Raw genomic sequence first — 14,673 nt, 5'->3', positions numbered from 1 at the left:
GTTGTCTTTAATTTGTTCAGACAAGAACAAGGTAGTACTCTCTTTCTTCTTATTCTTTTGTGAATTCTAGAGAAGAAATAGAGGTGAACATTATTTTACCCGGCACTCTAAAGACTTGACCCATCGATTCCTCTCTCTCTCCAACTTAAATGAAACCGTCAAAGGTGTCTATTGTGGAAAAACTTAAATTTGTTTAGAGGTGAATATTCTGAGAAATTTAGTGGTGAATATTGTGATGGAATTTGTTTTGTACTCGGGGACAAAAGAAAAAATTTGGAGAGAGAGCCAAAAATTAATGGGGTCAATTGTCAAGGTCACACAAAATGACAAAATCAACTTTTTACTCTAATTTTACAAACACCTAGAAGCCGAGGAATCCAGAGCCCGTTCCGTTCTTTCTAAACTTTTTTTTTTTCAAAAAGAATGTAATTTCAAACTCACATATTATGAAAATGAATAATAATTTTTTGATTTTTTTTGCACCGTTTAAAAGATCTCAATGAGATATATATCAAATAAGATCCATATTAGTAAGAAATTTATTTGCATAACCACATGATTTTTACTCTTAAAATTATTTTCTTTTTCAAAAAGTACTTTTAAAAAGAAAGTGAAACACCCCTCACAAGGTATGCGCAAGTCAACTTTTCCAAACATAAAGCACAAAATGTAGTGCATGTTGGTAAATGGAATGGTTTCAAGGTCCATAGTTTTTAAATGGAGTATAATTGGTTAGCTGCCTCCCTACATCCATCACCATGACCACCGCTACTGTTACGACTATGGGGTGCTTGGTCAATGGTCCTGATTATTTAATATGCATCAAACTCGAATATTGATTCAATCAGAGGCCGGAGCACATGTGTGTGCAAGTTAAGTTTGTAAAATTATGTGTAAATTGGTTTGAACACCTTTAGATATCAAAGAAAAAGTTTATAAAACCATACGTGGCTATTGATGACATTATGGTAAACATACAAAACAAAAAGCTCACCTTAATTACGCAAATCAGTAAATTCAACAAATTCCTTCATTAGGCCTACAATTGCTTTTCTTCAGCAAATAATCCGCTTGCCTGATTATGTGTTCTCTATATAGTAATTCTCTTGGAAGGAAAAAATATATATATGATTAAGCAAAAAATTCAAATCATACTTCTCTAAACAGAATTGTGTGAAGGGAAAATCATAGGAACTCACTCCGAACGGTTTTCCTCTATCTTGTGGTTGCGGACATCCAATACACCTGCGCCGTTACCTCCGACTTCAAATCATCGGAGAAATCTCGCAAGTCGATCACCGGAAAAAGGAGCTCGAGAATGGGATGAGTTGATTGTACAGAGAAGTGTAAAGCGGTAACTAAGCACAAATGGGATTTTCGACATTTATGGAAACAGAGGTTTGCCATTGGAATTGTAAATTCTCAACTGAATGTCTAAACCAAGAAATGGACAAATCAATCAAAATGGAGAGCAGACAGACGTGTTGGCATTAGAAGACAGGAGTGAAGGCCTTGTTGATGTCAATCACTGTCGTACAGACTAAAAAGAGGTAAATATGGAAGCAATAACATATTGGTAAGGGCTCAAATTCCATGTTTAATTACCAATTCACCCCATGCAGTCACAGAAATGAAGCTATTTGAACTTGAGAATAAGAACATTTTGGAGGATAATTCTGAGAACTTAAAAAGTGAGCCCGCTTCAAAAATGAGTCAGCTATTTGAACTTGAGAATAAGAACTTTTTGGAGGATAATTCTGAGAACTTAAAAAGTGAGCCCGCTTCAAAAATGAGTCATCACCAATTGGTAATCCCTCTATATATATATTAGAATAGATTTTCTCTCGTCAAGTTTGCAACTATAAAGTTAATGAACTATTTTACAAACATTTTCTCCTGTCAAATTTACAACTCTACAGTTAATGAACTATTTACTCAACTATGTACTGCGACTTATATTTGCCCAAAGACCAAAGATGCTCCGTTAGGACCAAATTCCGTAATCTTAATTGTATTGGCAATTTCATACGACAAAACACATATTTTATATCGAGTTGTAATTTTACTATTTTTTATAGGCTAGTGAGTCTGTATAGGATTAGAGTGGAAGGAATCGTAATTATTTGTAATCGAGAGTGAGTGTATTGGATAAAGGAGGTCGGCTACAGTAAGATGAATTTTGGCGAAGACGGATCGACCCGGTTATCAATCGGCACCAACTGATCTAATTGAAAAGCATTGTTAAAAAAAGAAAAAAGAAAGAAAAGGGGTCTATTTATAGAAATGGGCTTTTCTTCCTAGGTTTCGGTAGATAGCCTTATAAAAAGAAAAAGAAACGGCAGCCACTGGTAGAGCTTTGGGTTTCATTTCTCAGAACAATATACTGAGGGCTATATTCATTGATCTTGAAGAGTTATGATACCTGGGTGCTAATCGGTCAACTTCAAGAGGTTTTATTTATTTATCTACATTTGAATCATAGAAGCAAATCCTTTCGTGGAGTTCGAAAGGCATTTCAGGAAGGCTTGTGGATTCAAGGCGGCGGCAATCAAGATCACTGGGTGCGGTGTACGTGTGACTCGGCAGGTAGTACTTAGAACGTTGTGAGAATTTACATCGTTTGGATAGGTATATCTGTAACTACACAATGATTATAGTGATTTGATTTCTTCTCGTAGTTTTGACCCATTTTGAGGTTTTCCACGTATATCTCAGTGTTATGCGATTGATTGCTTGGCATAGTTTCTCTCGTTAGTTTTATTTTGTGATTCACACTCATACTGCTAGGGTTTTTAAGGAATTATTAGGGAACCCTGGTTTTTCAATTGGTATCAAAGCTGACTGCTCCTTCCGTTAGAATTTACTTTTCTAGAGCAGATCCATCACGAGTATGAACATGAATCACATGTCTAGAAATTTTCCTATACTTGATGGTGATAATTTCAATTACTAGAAATCTAGAATCAAGGCTATAATAAGATCAGCCGGTGAAGAAATTTGGGACTCTTGTATTGGGGGGTACACTCATGGGCCATGAAAACGGTAGAGGATAAGTTGGTTCAAAAAACTCAATCTGGGTTATCAGTCTCAGAAAAACCTTTACTTCAGGCTAATAACCGTGCACTTGATATTTTATTTGCTGCTGTTGACATAAATGGGCACAAGAAAATAGCTAATTAACTGTGAAATTGCGAAAGAGGCCTGGGATATTCTGGTTACTTGCCATGAGGGGATAGACGTTGTTAAGCAATCTAAGTTGCAAAGACTTACCACGGAGTTTGAGACCATTAGAATGCAGGAGGAAGAGACCTTCAATCAATTCTACTCCAAGCTCATCGCCATCATCAATAGTTGCGAGAACGTGGGTGAGCCAATTCCTTCTTTTTGTATTATTAAGAAAGTTTTGCGCTCCTTACTGGCCTCTTTAAAATTCAAGTTACTATGCTAGAGGGTAAGAAAAAGTTAAAAGAAAAATCTGTTCAAGAAATAATTGGGATTCTCCAAACTTATGAAGCTAACTTATTGCAATCTGAACTTGTTAAACCCAAAGTAAAACCTTCGGAGACTCCGATTGCTTTTAAAAGTACTCAAAAATATAAGAAAGGTTCAAATAGTGATAGTGATGTCAATCTTGAGGAGATGAAAGTATTATTTAAACAATTTAAAAATAGTACGAAAAAGAAAAATGATAAAGAAAAAGAAGAATTTTCTGGAAAAAATAAAAAGGAGTAAAAAGGACCAACGGAGGGACCACAATGCTTCGAGTGCTTTGGTTTTGGTCATTATGCCCAAAAGTGTGTAAATAAAATGAAAAAGAAGCTCTCGTCACTAAAACGTGGGATGATAGCGATTCTGAAGAATCGAATGAAGAACAGGGGGCCAATGAAAATGAAAAAAGAAACTTTTTGGCTTTTGGAGTAACCTTAAATTCACATGATCATTCCGAATCAAGTGGTTCTGAAACAGATAATAGCGATGCAGATAGTTGTGATGACATAGATGAAGTCAGAGAGAAGTACAACAAACTCCATGTTTTTAGTAAAAAATTAATATTGGAATTAGGAACATATGGCTTCATATTGGAATTGCTCAAGGGTCGCTATGTAGCGCTGGTTAGCCGAACCGTTTAAGAAAAGAGTCATTTGCATCACACTTTCAACCTTGGCGATGAGAAGTTTTCAGTGCCGGATGGATATATTTGTTTTTTTTTTTTTTTTTACTTTTGCCAAAAGATAACAATTGTCATTGATAACCATAGAGAAATATACAAAGAGCATATCCACTCCTAATCAAAGGCATGGACAACATAACATAAGGTAGGCTTTTCAACTAGAGACACCTAACCTCCAAACCCTTACCAACCAAGCAGTAAAGCATACAGCTACCAACACGCACTCACACACCCGGAAACAAAACACCAAACATCCACAAAGGGGAGGAAAGCTACCCACAAAGGGCAGAGAACATTACGCAAGGGAGATTGAGAAAAACAAGAGAAAAGAAAAACCTACGGTCACCAACAACAACGCTAGCAAAGTGGAAACCCAGCCAGAAAATCCCATGGCTACGTAACAACTAGCGGAATAAACAGACCTTATTACCTCTCAATCATCACACACCATCTCCGGCCAAAAACACGTCCGTAGAACCGCCGACCTAAGACTACAAAACTCTATCCATGACCATGTGCTGAACATCCGGTGATGAACCACTGGCGGCTATGCAGTGGAGATGATGGAGGATGTGCGGAGAGGGGACGCGATGGAGAAGCCGCGACCAAGGCTAGCCGCAGGGGAGGAGAGGGGTGGGAGGTGATGAGAGAGGAAATAAAACTCTCCGATCAGAACAGATCTAGAGACAAGAATGGAGAGAGGAAGACCCGAGAGGGGGGCGCCCTCCACTCCCACCGCCTAAAAAGGGTCCAAACCCTAGGGGGCAGGGGAGGAGGAAGAGCTTTCTTGGCGGCTAGGGCTTCTCTTGTAGAGACCCATATTTTTTTGGACCGTATTTTTCTTTTGCAATCGTATGACTTGTCGAGATAGACGGTATGGATTTACGGTGTGGCGTGTTCGTGAAAGGATATAATGGTAATTATGTGAGAGGTGCACGTGTGTGTGTGGCGCGAGAAGCGGGGGATTCCTCCCCCACCTTTATCTTTTTCCCGGGGAGAATAATTCTCCCATTTCTCTCCCTCACTCTTCGGCTCACTGTCTCTCTCTCCTCTCCTCCGAAATTTTTTCTCCTCTCTTCTCTCTTCGATTTCATCCACCTAGGGTGAGATTCCGGACAAGGCCCGAGTATTAAAGTTGTTCTACGGAGCGCGGGCTTTCCGAATATCCAAGAAAAATTACGATCGGGCCATGTGAGAACTCGGTTGACTTGGTCAAAGGGTTGGGTTTTGCTCAAAACCCATGAGGTAGGGATTTCTTACGCTTGTTATGCGTTTGTATGTTGATTATGTTGATAGATCGTGCTTAAAATCGTTGTTTGAGACTATCCCTTTCATTTCCGAAATTCTGCAGAACAGGGTCTTCGTTGTTGGGGTTTTCTGCCGCCTTAAGCTCATAATTGAATTTTGGTTCCTTCGTATGAAATAGAGTAGACTTAAAGCCTGTTCTAATGCCACTGGAATCACTCGAAACCGTTGAGAATTGAATTTATGGTGATATCTAGAATACTGGTCTGCAATCTGTCTCGTTTTCTGGGTTTCAGCCCACTTCGAACGACCATAACTTCCTCGTCCGATGTTCGTTTTATGCAAACTTTATATCGGTTCGAAGACCTCGAAGTCAGCTTTCATTCGCCACTGGAATCGTCTTAAAACTCTTAGTACACAAAAAGTTATGATCGATTGAGTGGAGGTATGTCAATCTGTCAGGCAGATTCATGTAGCCCCGGTAAACCCTTGTTTAACCACCCTTGGAGTGCAGATTTGATAAGGGTTCCTTCGTGACTTTTAAGCTTCGTTCAATCACACAACTATTGAGACTAGAATCACTCAAAAATATTAAGAACTCGATTTATAGTGATTTGTAGAAGATTGCCTTGTAATCTGAAAATCTGGGCAGCTCACTGAGCAGTGTTCTTCATTGATTAGCTATGGTTAAACGACCCTATTGGTTATGGGTCCTTGTAGGTTTTAAAGATGGGTAAGTTGGTGATGTTTTGGCATTGGAATCATTGAAAGTTATTGAGTATGCTATTTTTAATAAATTTTTGAACACGGACTACTCTGCTGAAAATTAGAATATTTGACAATCATTCCTAAGCTTGAAAGATCGTATCGTACGACTCGTTGAACGTATCTGGGCCATTGGTTTTTCGTTAGCATAGTTGGAGTATCGTCGTAAAGGCTATAGTAGCGTGAAGGAGTCCGTGAACGTCGTAGACTATAAGAAATGTTGTGACGTGCTTAATTGGTAGAGGAGTACTTGTTTGATTAAATTGATTAAATGACTTTTGGATTCGATTGAATGATTTGATGTTTGTGGAACGCGGAATGAACGTGATGACAAATAGTCACAAAGAGATCTTTCAGGGCTCTTAAATGAGTAAATGTCTGGCAGGAGCTATATGCTCAAATCGTATAATTTCAGGGCTCTTAAATGAGTAAATGCCTGGCAGGAGCTGTATGCTCAAATCGTATAATTTCAGGGCTCTTAAATGAGTAAATGCCTGGCAGGAGCTGTATGCTCAAATCGTACGCTTTCAGTCGTTATCGAGTAAGTGCCTGGCAGGAGCTTAGGCTCAGACACATGACATGAAATTGGTTTATGAAGTTGATGAAAGAGATTCTGGCGACTGATGATAATGAGAAATGGGATTTGGTGATGAAATGTGGAATGTGAAAGATTGTGAAATTGTACGAGATGTAATGAACGGTACTAAGGCTGTTGTTTATTTACTTAGAATGATGTAGGAATATTGATGGTCCTTGTTTGACATATGAGCAGATAGATCCTTCATATAGGTCGCCTAGAATCCCTGATCATAGTGTGCTACTGTTGACAGTCTTGTGTACTTGGGCTTATCTGTCGTTACACTCTCACTCTAGATGCATAACTCATCATATTTTCCTATAACTCGCGTATAGATTTCTCTACTGGGCACGTGTATGCTCAAACCCTATCATTTTCAGGTACAAAAATAAGGAAGTTGGCATGGCGTGCATATCGTGCTTATTGATCATGTCTTTCAAAGGTATAAAAGAGGCGATTATTTGCATTTGATTCGAAAGGAGTATTTTGGAAAGACATTTGTTAGAACTGTAATATTATTTTCTTCGGACATTGGTATTTCGATAACTTAGGGCCTCGAGCCAGGGATGTACTCATTGAATTTTATTTGAGAACAGTGAACAGAAAGGTCTTTTGGGGTATTATTTGTATTACAGTGAGGACTTTATTTATTAAAAGTGTTTATTATTTATGTCAAAAATCGAGGGCGTGACAACTTGGTATCAGAGCATATGTTTAGAATACCTAGAGACCGTGGGGAGACTTTTAGTCTCATGGGTTCAAAATTCGTTGCATATTTTTTTTCAAAACACAAGTATGCTTGCATGAATGAGTCGGTACATTATTGAGGTGTCGCATTTTGTATTATGGTAGAGTGACATTGAGTTGTTGACCTGCATTGGGAAGTTGGAGGCTTGGACCTCATTGTAGTGATTGTGGCTATATTGACGTGTGAAGCAAAATATAAGATAGCATGTGATAAAAGGGATGGAATGTTGATATGACTTATGAGATGAGTGTTAAATGTGTTTTTAATTGAATTGTTTGGATTATGTGTTAAGTTTCAAATGTGTTAAGTTAAGCCTATGTGAGATAAACTGTGTAAGGTATAAGTATAAGGTGAATAATATATGCATTGGGAATTGAGTTAGTGCGTGTCTTGAATGTGTTTGGAAGGTAAAGTCGTGTTGTGGTGATAACTGTGGTTGGTTACTGTAGTGGTAGTTATTGAGACAGTTAATATAAGCATAGGTAGGGCAAGTCGAACCTACATACGAGATATAAGTATCTAAAGTTGAGATAAGAATATGAGGGTTATAGGTAGGGTGTCTAGATACAGTATGTGTCTCCTGGACACCCAGGCGACTACCGATGAGATCCAATTGGAAGAGGCGCTTGATCACCGCTCCTTCTAGATGGAAGTCTCGGAAAGTCAATTGGACACTAGGATTGTGTATAGGTGTTAGATCTCTAGGCTTGAGATAGATGACTCTACGTAGGAATTTCGTAGAAAAATGATGTGCTATGGTGTCGTAGTCTTCATTGTTGAGGTGAATGTCGTGGTGGTGTCGTTTTGATAGGATGGTAAAAAAAAAAAAAAAAGGGAAGAAGACTTGAGGTGATAGATTTGAGAGGGACTAATGTTTAAATAGTGGTAGTGATAGCAGTGATGGTGATGAGAATAGTGCGGTTGATATTATTGAGGTTGAGTACAATTGTGGTAAATATCTTTGAGGAAAATTGATGTCGTTATGACTACTTAGTTGAAAGAAGAAATTTGTGAGCTGTGAAACTTGTGGTGAGCGGAACTGTTAAAAGATATTGGTGTGAGAGAATTGATTCTTAGGTGAGAAGTAGTTGGAATCTTAGAATGTGATGAGAAGTATAGACATGCTGTTTGCAACCCTCTAGTCTTGTTGGTATTTAGGAAGGAGTTTGTAAATTTGTTTGTGCTTGTATTGGTGTTTAAATTTTGGTATCGAGATAATCAATAGTTTTGGAAGTTCGTTAGTGCAACTATTGCACACATTGTGTAGGTATTTGGGTGATGAAATGCCATGTGATTGTAAAGTTGATAGAGAAATGATTAATATTGATGTTGTGTATTTGTTATGTGATATTTGAGATTGTGAAAATGGGAAACATGTGACTTGAGTAGACTAATTGACGAGAGTATTTGAGATTGATGGGTGAACAGAACATGTGAAAGGTATGATGAAGTTGAAAAGAACGAGATTACCATTGGGCTTTCTAGAGCCATGAAATGTGAAGTATTGGATACTTTGCGAGTCCGTGGATACTTGGTGAATCCGTTGGATACTTTGTGAGTCCGTGGATACTTGGTGAGTCCGTTGGATACTTTGTGAGTCCGTGGATACTTGGTGAATCCATTGGATACTTTGTGAGTCCGTGGATACTTGGTGAATCCGTTGGATACTTTGTGAGTCCTTGGATTGGATACTTTGTGAGTCCGTGGATACTTGGTGAATCCGTTGGATACTTTGTGAGTCCGTGGATACTTGGTGAATCCGTTGGATACTTTGTGAGTCCGTGGATACTTGGTGAATCTGTTGGATACTTTGTGAGTCTGTGGATACTTTGTGAGTTGGTGAGTCTGCTGGATACTGAGTGAGTCTATTAATGCGTGGATGTGTTTGGTGTTGTGTAAGCTACTAAATTGTACCGTGGGTTGTTGAAATATTTCGTGAATGAAATGTGCTGTTGTTTAGCTTTAACCTACATGTTTGATTTATTATGTAATCTCAATGCGAGAAATTTGCTTTTAGTATACGATGTAGAATAAACAGTGATGCTTATGTGGGTAGTTGCTACGAGTGTATGCCTTTCCTGAGTAGCAGTAACGATGTTTGGAGAATTGGGTTTAAGGAAAATAGTGGATTGATATTTTACTATAACGGTTTTAATGTGTGTTGTGAAAAGTTATGTAGAAGGGACGCATTACCATAGAAGTGAGTTTAAGTTTTCGAAAATAGAAACCAGTGGTGATTCTCAGCGGGCTAGGGAATGTGGAGTATTGCTAGACTATTGGTTATGTTGGAATGTTGAATGGACGAAAAAGTAGATGGGGTTTAAGCCGAGTTGGTAAAAGAGTTATATGGGTAGCCAGAGGTGTGAGTTGGTGATTGTGGCTAGCGGTTTTGTTTATATGTGTTTGGTTGTGTTGACAATTATTAGCAGAATCAATAGAATTGAATAAGTTGTGAGGTGTGTTTATTCTTAAAGTCGAGAGAAAGATCAATAGATTGAAGTATGGGCAGTTTGACCATTATGAGTGGATGTTTATAGCTGAGCAATGGGTGATGAGTTATTATGTGGTTTAGAATTCGAGGCTTATTAGTTTTATTCCAATGGAGATTATTTGAGGTTCTTTGGATTGGTGAGTAAAGGTTTGATTCATTGATTGATGTTGATTGAAAACGATAGAACTTGGAGTTTAGAATTCGAGTTTTTCTGAGCAGCTTAATTTGTCCTTCTAGAAATTTCGAGAAATACTTAGAGAACGTAAGGAGATTGTTTGTTGGATTTTGATGTGATTGTCATGTTGGTAAGTGGAGTCTAAGAATTTTGTACAGATGTGAAGACTTGAGGATTTGATAAAATGATAGTGGTTTGCGATTGAGTGTTGAGTGGTAGAACCATAATAATAGTGAGGATTTCGTGGAGTAATCAGAAAAAAAAAAAAAGAGGGTCTACATAGAAAGGAGAGGATGATGTGATTATTATGAGATGGCAGTATGAGGTTTGGTATTGTGGTTTGTGACTTGGTTGGACTTGGATGAGCAAATTTCGAGGACGAAATTATTTTTAAGGAGGGTAGGATGTAGAGACCCATATTTTTTTGGACCGTATTTTTCTTTTGCAATCGTATGACTTGTCGAGATAGACGGTATGGATTTACGGTGTGGCGTGTTCGTGAAAGGATATAATGGTAATTATGTGAGAGGTGCACGTGTGTGTGTGGCGCGAGAAGCGGGGGATTCCTCCCCCACCTTTATCTTTTTCCCGGGGAGAATAATTCTCCCATTTCTCTCCCTCACTCTTCGGCTCACTGTCTCTCTCTCCTCTCCTCCGAAATTTTTTCTCCTCTCTTCTCTCTTCGATTTCATCCACCTAGGGTGAGATTCCGGACAAGGCCCGAGTATTAAAGTTGTTCTACGGAGCGCGGGCTTTCCGAATATCCAAGAAAAATTACGATCGGGCCATGTGAGAACTCGGTTGACTTGGTCAAAGGGTTGGGTTTTGCTCAAAACCCATGAGGTAGGGATTTCTTACGCTTGTTATGCGTTTGTATGTTGATTATGTTGATAGATCGTGCTTAAAATCGTTGTTTGAGACTATCCCTTTCATTTCCGAAATTCTGCAGAACAGGGTCTTCGTTGTTGGGGTTTTCTGCCGCCTTAAGCTCATAATTGAATTTTGGTTCCTTCGTATGAAATAGAGTAGACTTAAAGCCTGTTCTAATGCCACTGGAATCACTCGAAACCGTTGAGAATTGAATTTATGGTGATATCTAGAATACTGGTCTGCAATCTGTCTCGTTTTCTGGGTTTCAGCCCACTTCGAACGACCATAACTTCCTCGTCCGATGTTCGTTTTATGCAAACTTTATATCGGTTCGAAGACCTCGAAGTCAGCTTTCATTCGCCACTGGAATCGTCTTAAAACTCTTAGTACACAAAAAGTTATGATCGATTGAGTGGAGGTATGTCAATCTGTCAGGCAGATTCATGTAGCCCCGGTAAACCCTTGTTTAACCACCCTTGGAGTGCAGATTTGATAAGGGTTCCTTCGTGACTTTTAAGCTTCGTTCAATCACACAACTATTGAGACTAGAATCACTCAAAAATATTAAGAACTCGATTTATAGTGATTTGTAGAAGATTGCCTTGTAATCTGAAAATCTGGGCAGCTCACTGAGCAGTGTTCTTCATTGATTAGCTATGGTTAAACGACCCTATTGGTTATGGGTCCTTGTAGGTTTTAAAGATGGGTAAGTTGGTGATGTTTTGGCATTGGAATCATTGAAAGTTATTGAGTATGCTATTTTTAATAAATTTTTGAACACGGACTACTCTGCTGAAAATTAGAATATTTGACAATCATTCCTAAGCTTGAAAGATCGTATCGTACGACTCGTTGAACGTATCTGGGCCATTGGTTTTTCGTTAGCATAGTTGGAGTATCGTCGTAAAGGCTATAGTAGCGTGAAGGAGTCCGTGAACGTCGTAGACTATAAGAAATGTTGTGACGTGCTTAATTGGTAGAGGAGTACTTGTTTGATTAAATTGATTAAATGACTTTTGGATTCGATTGAATGATTTGATGTTTGTGGAACGCGGAATGAACGTGATGACAAATAGTCACAAAGAGATCTTTCAGGGCTCTTAAATGAGTAAATGTCTGGCAGGAGCTATATGCTCAAATCGTATAATTTCAGGGCTCTTAAATGAGTAAATGCCTGGCAGGAGCTGTATGCTCAAATCGTATAATTTCAGGGCTCTTAAATGAGTAAATGCCTGGCAGGAGCTGTATGCTCAAATCGTACGCTTTCAGTCGTTATCGAGTAAGTGCCTGGCAGGAGCTTAGGCTCAGACACATGACATGAAATTGGTTTATGAAGTTGATGAAAGAGATTCTGGCGACTGATGATAATGAGAAATGGGATTTGGTGATGAAATGTGGAATGTGAAAGATTGTGAAATTGTACGAGATGTAATGAACGGTACTAAGGCTGTTGTTTATTTACTTAGAATGATGTAGGAATATTGATGGTCCTTGTTTGACATATGAGCAGATAGATCCTTCATATAGGTCGCCTAGAATCCCTGATCATAGTGTGCTACTGTTGACAGTCTTGTGTACTTGGGCTTATCTGTCGTTACACTCTCACTCTAGATGCATAACTCATCATATTTTCCTATAACTCGCGTATAGATTTCTCTACTGGGCACGTGTATGCTCAAACCCTATCATTTTCAGGTACAAAAATAAGGAAGTTGGCATGGCGTGCATATCGTGCTTATTGATCATGTCTTTCAAAGGTATAAAAGAGGCGATTATTTGCATTTGATTCGAAAGGAGTATTTTGGAAAGACATTTGTTAGAACTGTAATATTATTTTCTTCGGACATTGGTATTTCGATAACTTAGGGCCTCGAGCCAGGGATGTACTCATTGAATTTTATTTGAGAACAGTGAACAGAAAGGTCTTTTGGGGTATTATTTGTATTACAGTGAGGACTTTATTTATTAAAAGTGTTTATTATTTATGTCAAAAATCGAGGGCGTGACAACTTGGTATCAGAGCATATGTTTAGAATACCTAGAGACCGTGGGGAGACTTTTAGTCTCATGGGTTCAAAATTCGTTGCATATTTTTTTTCAAAACACAAGTATGCTTGCATGAATGAGTCGGTACATTATTGAGGTGTCGCATTTTGTATTATGGTAGAGTGACATTGAGTTGTTGACCTGCATTGGGAAGTTGGAGGCTTGGACCTCATTGTAGTGATTGTGGCTATATTGACGTGTGAAGCAAAATATAAGATAGCATGTGATAAAAGGGATGGAATGTTGATATGACTTATGAGATGAGTGTTAAATGTGTTTTTAATTGAATTGTTTGGATTATGTGTTAAGTTTCAAATGTGTTAAGTTAAGCCTATGTGAGATAAACTGTGTAAGGTATAAGTATAAGGTGAATAATATATGCATTGGGAATTGAGTTAGTGCGTGTCTTGAATGTGTTTGGAAGGTAAAGTCGTGTTGTGGTGATAACTGTGGTTGGTTACTGTAGTGGTAGTTATTGAGACAGTTAATATAAGCATAGGTAGGGCAAGTCGAACCTACATACGAGATATAAGTATCTAAAGTTGAGATAAGAATATGAGGGTTATAGGTAGGGTGTCTAGATACAGTATGTGTCTCCTGGACACCCAGGCGACTACCGATGAGATCCAATTGGAAGAGGCGCTTGATCACCGCTCCTTCTAGATGGAAGTCTCGGAAAGTCAATTGGACACTAGGATTGTGTATAGGTGTTAGATCTCTAGGCTTGAGATAGATGACTCTACGTAGGAATTTCGTAGAAAAATGATGTGCTATGGTGTCGTAGTCTTCATTGTTGAGGTGAATGTCGTGGTGGTGTCGTTTTGATAGGATGGTAAAAAAAAAAAAAAAAGGGAAGAAGACTTGAGGTGATAGATTTGAGAGGGACTAATGTTTAAATAGTGGTAGTGATAGCAGTGATGGTGATGAGAATAGTGCGGTTGATATTATTGAGGTTGAGTACAATTGTGGTAAATATCTTTGAGGAAAATTGATGTCGTTATGACTACTTAGTTGAAAGAAGAAATTTGTGAGCTGTGAAACTTGTGGTGAGCGGAACTGTTAAAAGATATTGGTGTGAGAGAATTGATTCTTAGGTGAGAAGTAGTTGGAATCTTAGAATGTGATGAGAAGTATAGACATGCTGTTTGCAACCCTCTAGTCTTGTTGGTATTTAGGAAGGAGTTTGTAAATTTGTTTGTGCTTGTATTGGTGTTTAAATTTTGGTATCGAGATAATCAATAGTTTTGGAAGTTCGTTAGTGCAACTATTGCACACATTGTGTAGGTATTTGGGTGATGAAATGCCATGTGATTGTAAAGTTGATAGAGAAATGATTAATATTGATGTTGTGTATTTGTTATGTGATATTTGAGATTGTGAAAATGGGAAACATGTGACTTGAGTAGACTAATTGACGAGAGTATTTGAGATTGATGGGTGAACAGAACATGTGAAAGGTATGATGAAGTTGAAAAGAACGAGATTACCATTGGGCTTTCTAGAGCCATGAAATGTGAAGTATTGGATACTTTGCGAGTCCGTGGATACTTGGTGAATCCGTTGGATACTTTGTGAGTCCGTGGAT

At 38.4% G+C, this 14,673-nt stretch overlaps 1 long non-coding RNA gene across 1 annotated transcript in view; it reads left to right on the top strand.

Annotated features, from left to right (window-relative positions):
• Positions 1 to 5,012: 5,012 nt before the first annotated feature.
• LOC131302121 (uncharacterized) overlaps positions 5,013 to 14,673 on the top strand; it is a 67,076-nt gene continuing 57,415 nt past the window's right edge. The window contains exons 1-2 of the long non-coding RNA XR_009191601.1: positions 5,013 to 9,007; positions 9,324 to 14,606. This is a non-coding gene — a long non-coding RNA (uncharacterized LOC131302121). The remainder of the gene's footprint in view (positions 9,008 to 9,323; positions 14,607 to 14,673) is intronic.

The sequence above is a fragment of the Rhododendron vialii genome, chromosome 9a, assembly GCF_030253575.1.
Source record: "Rhododendron vialii isolate Sample 1 chromosome 9a, ASM3025357v1".
In the NCBI taxonomy this organism is placed as follows: Eukaryota; Viridiplantae; Streptophyta; class Magnoliopsida; order Ericales; family Ericaceae; genus Rhododendron; species Rhododendron vialii.
Note: the sequence above shows the minus strand (reverse complement) of the source record. Positions and strands in the feature narration are given on the sequence as shown.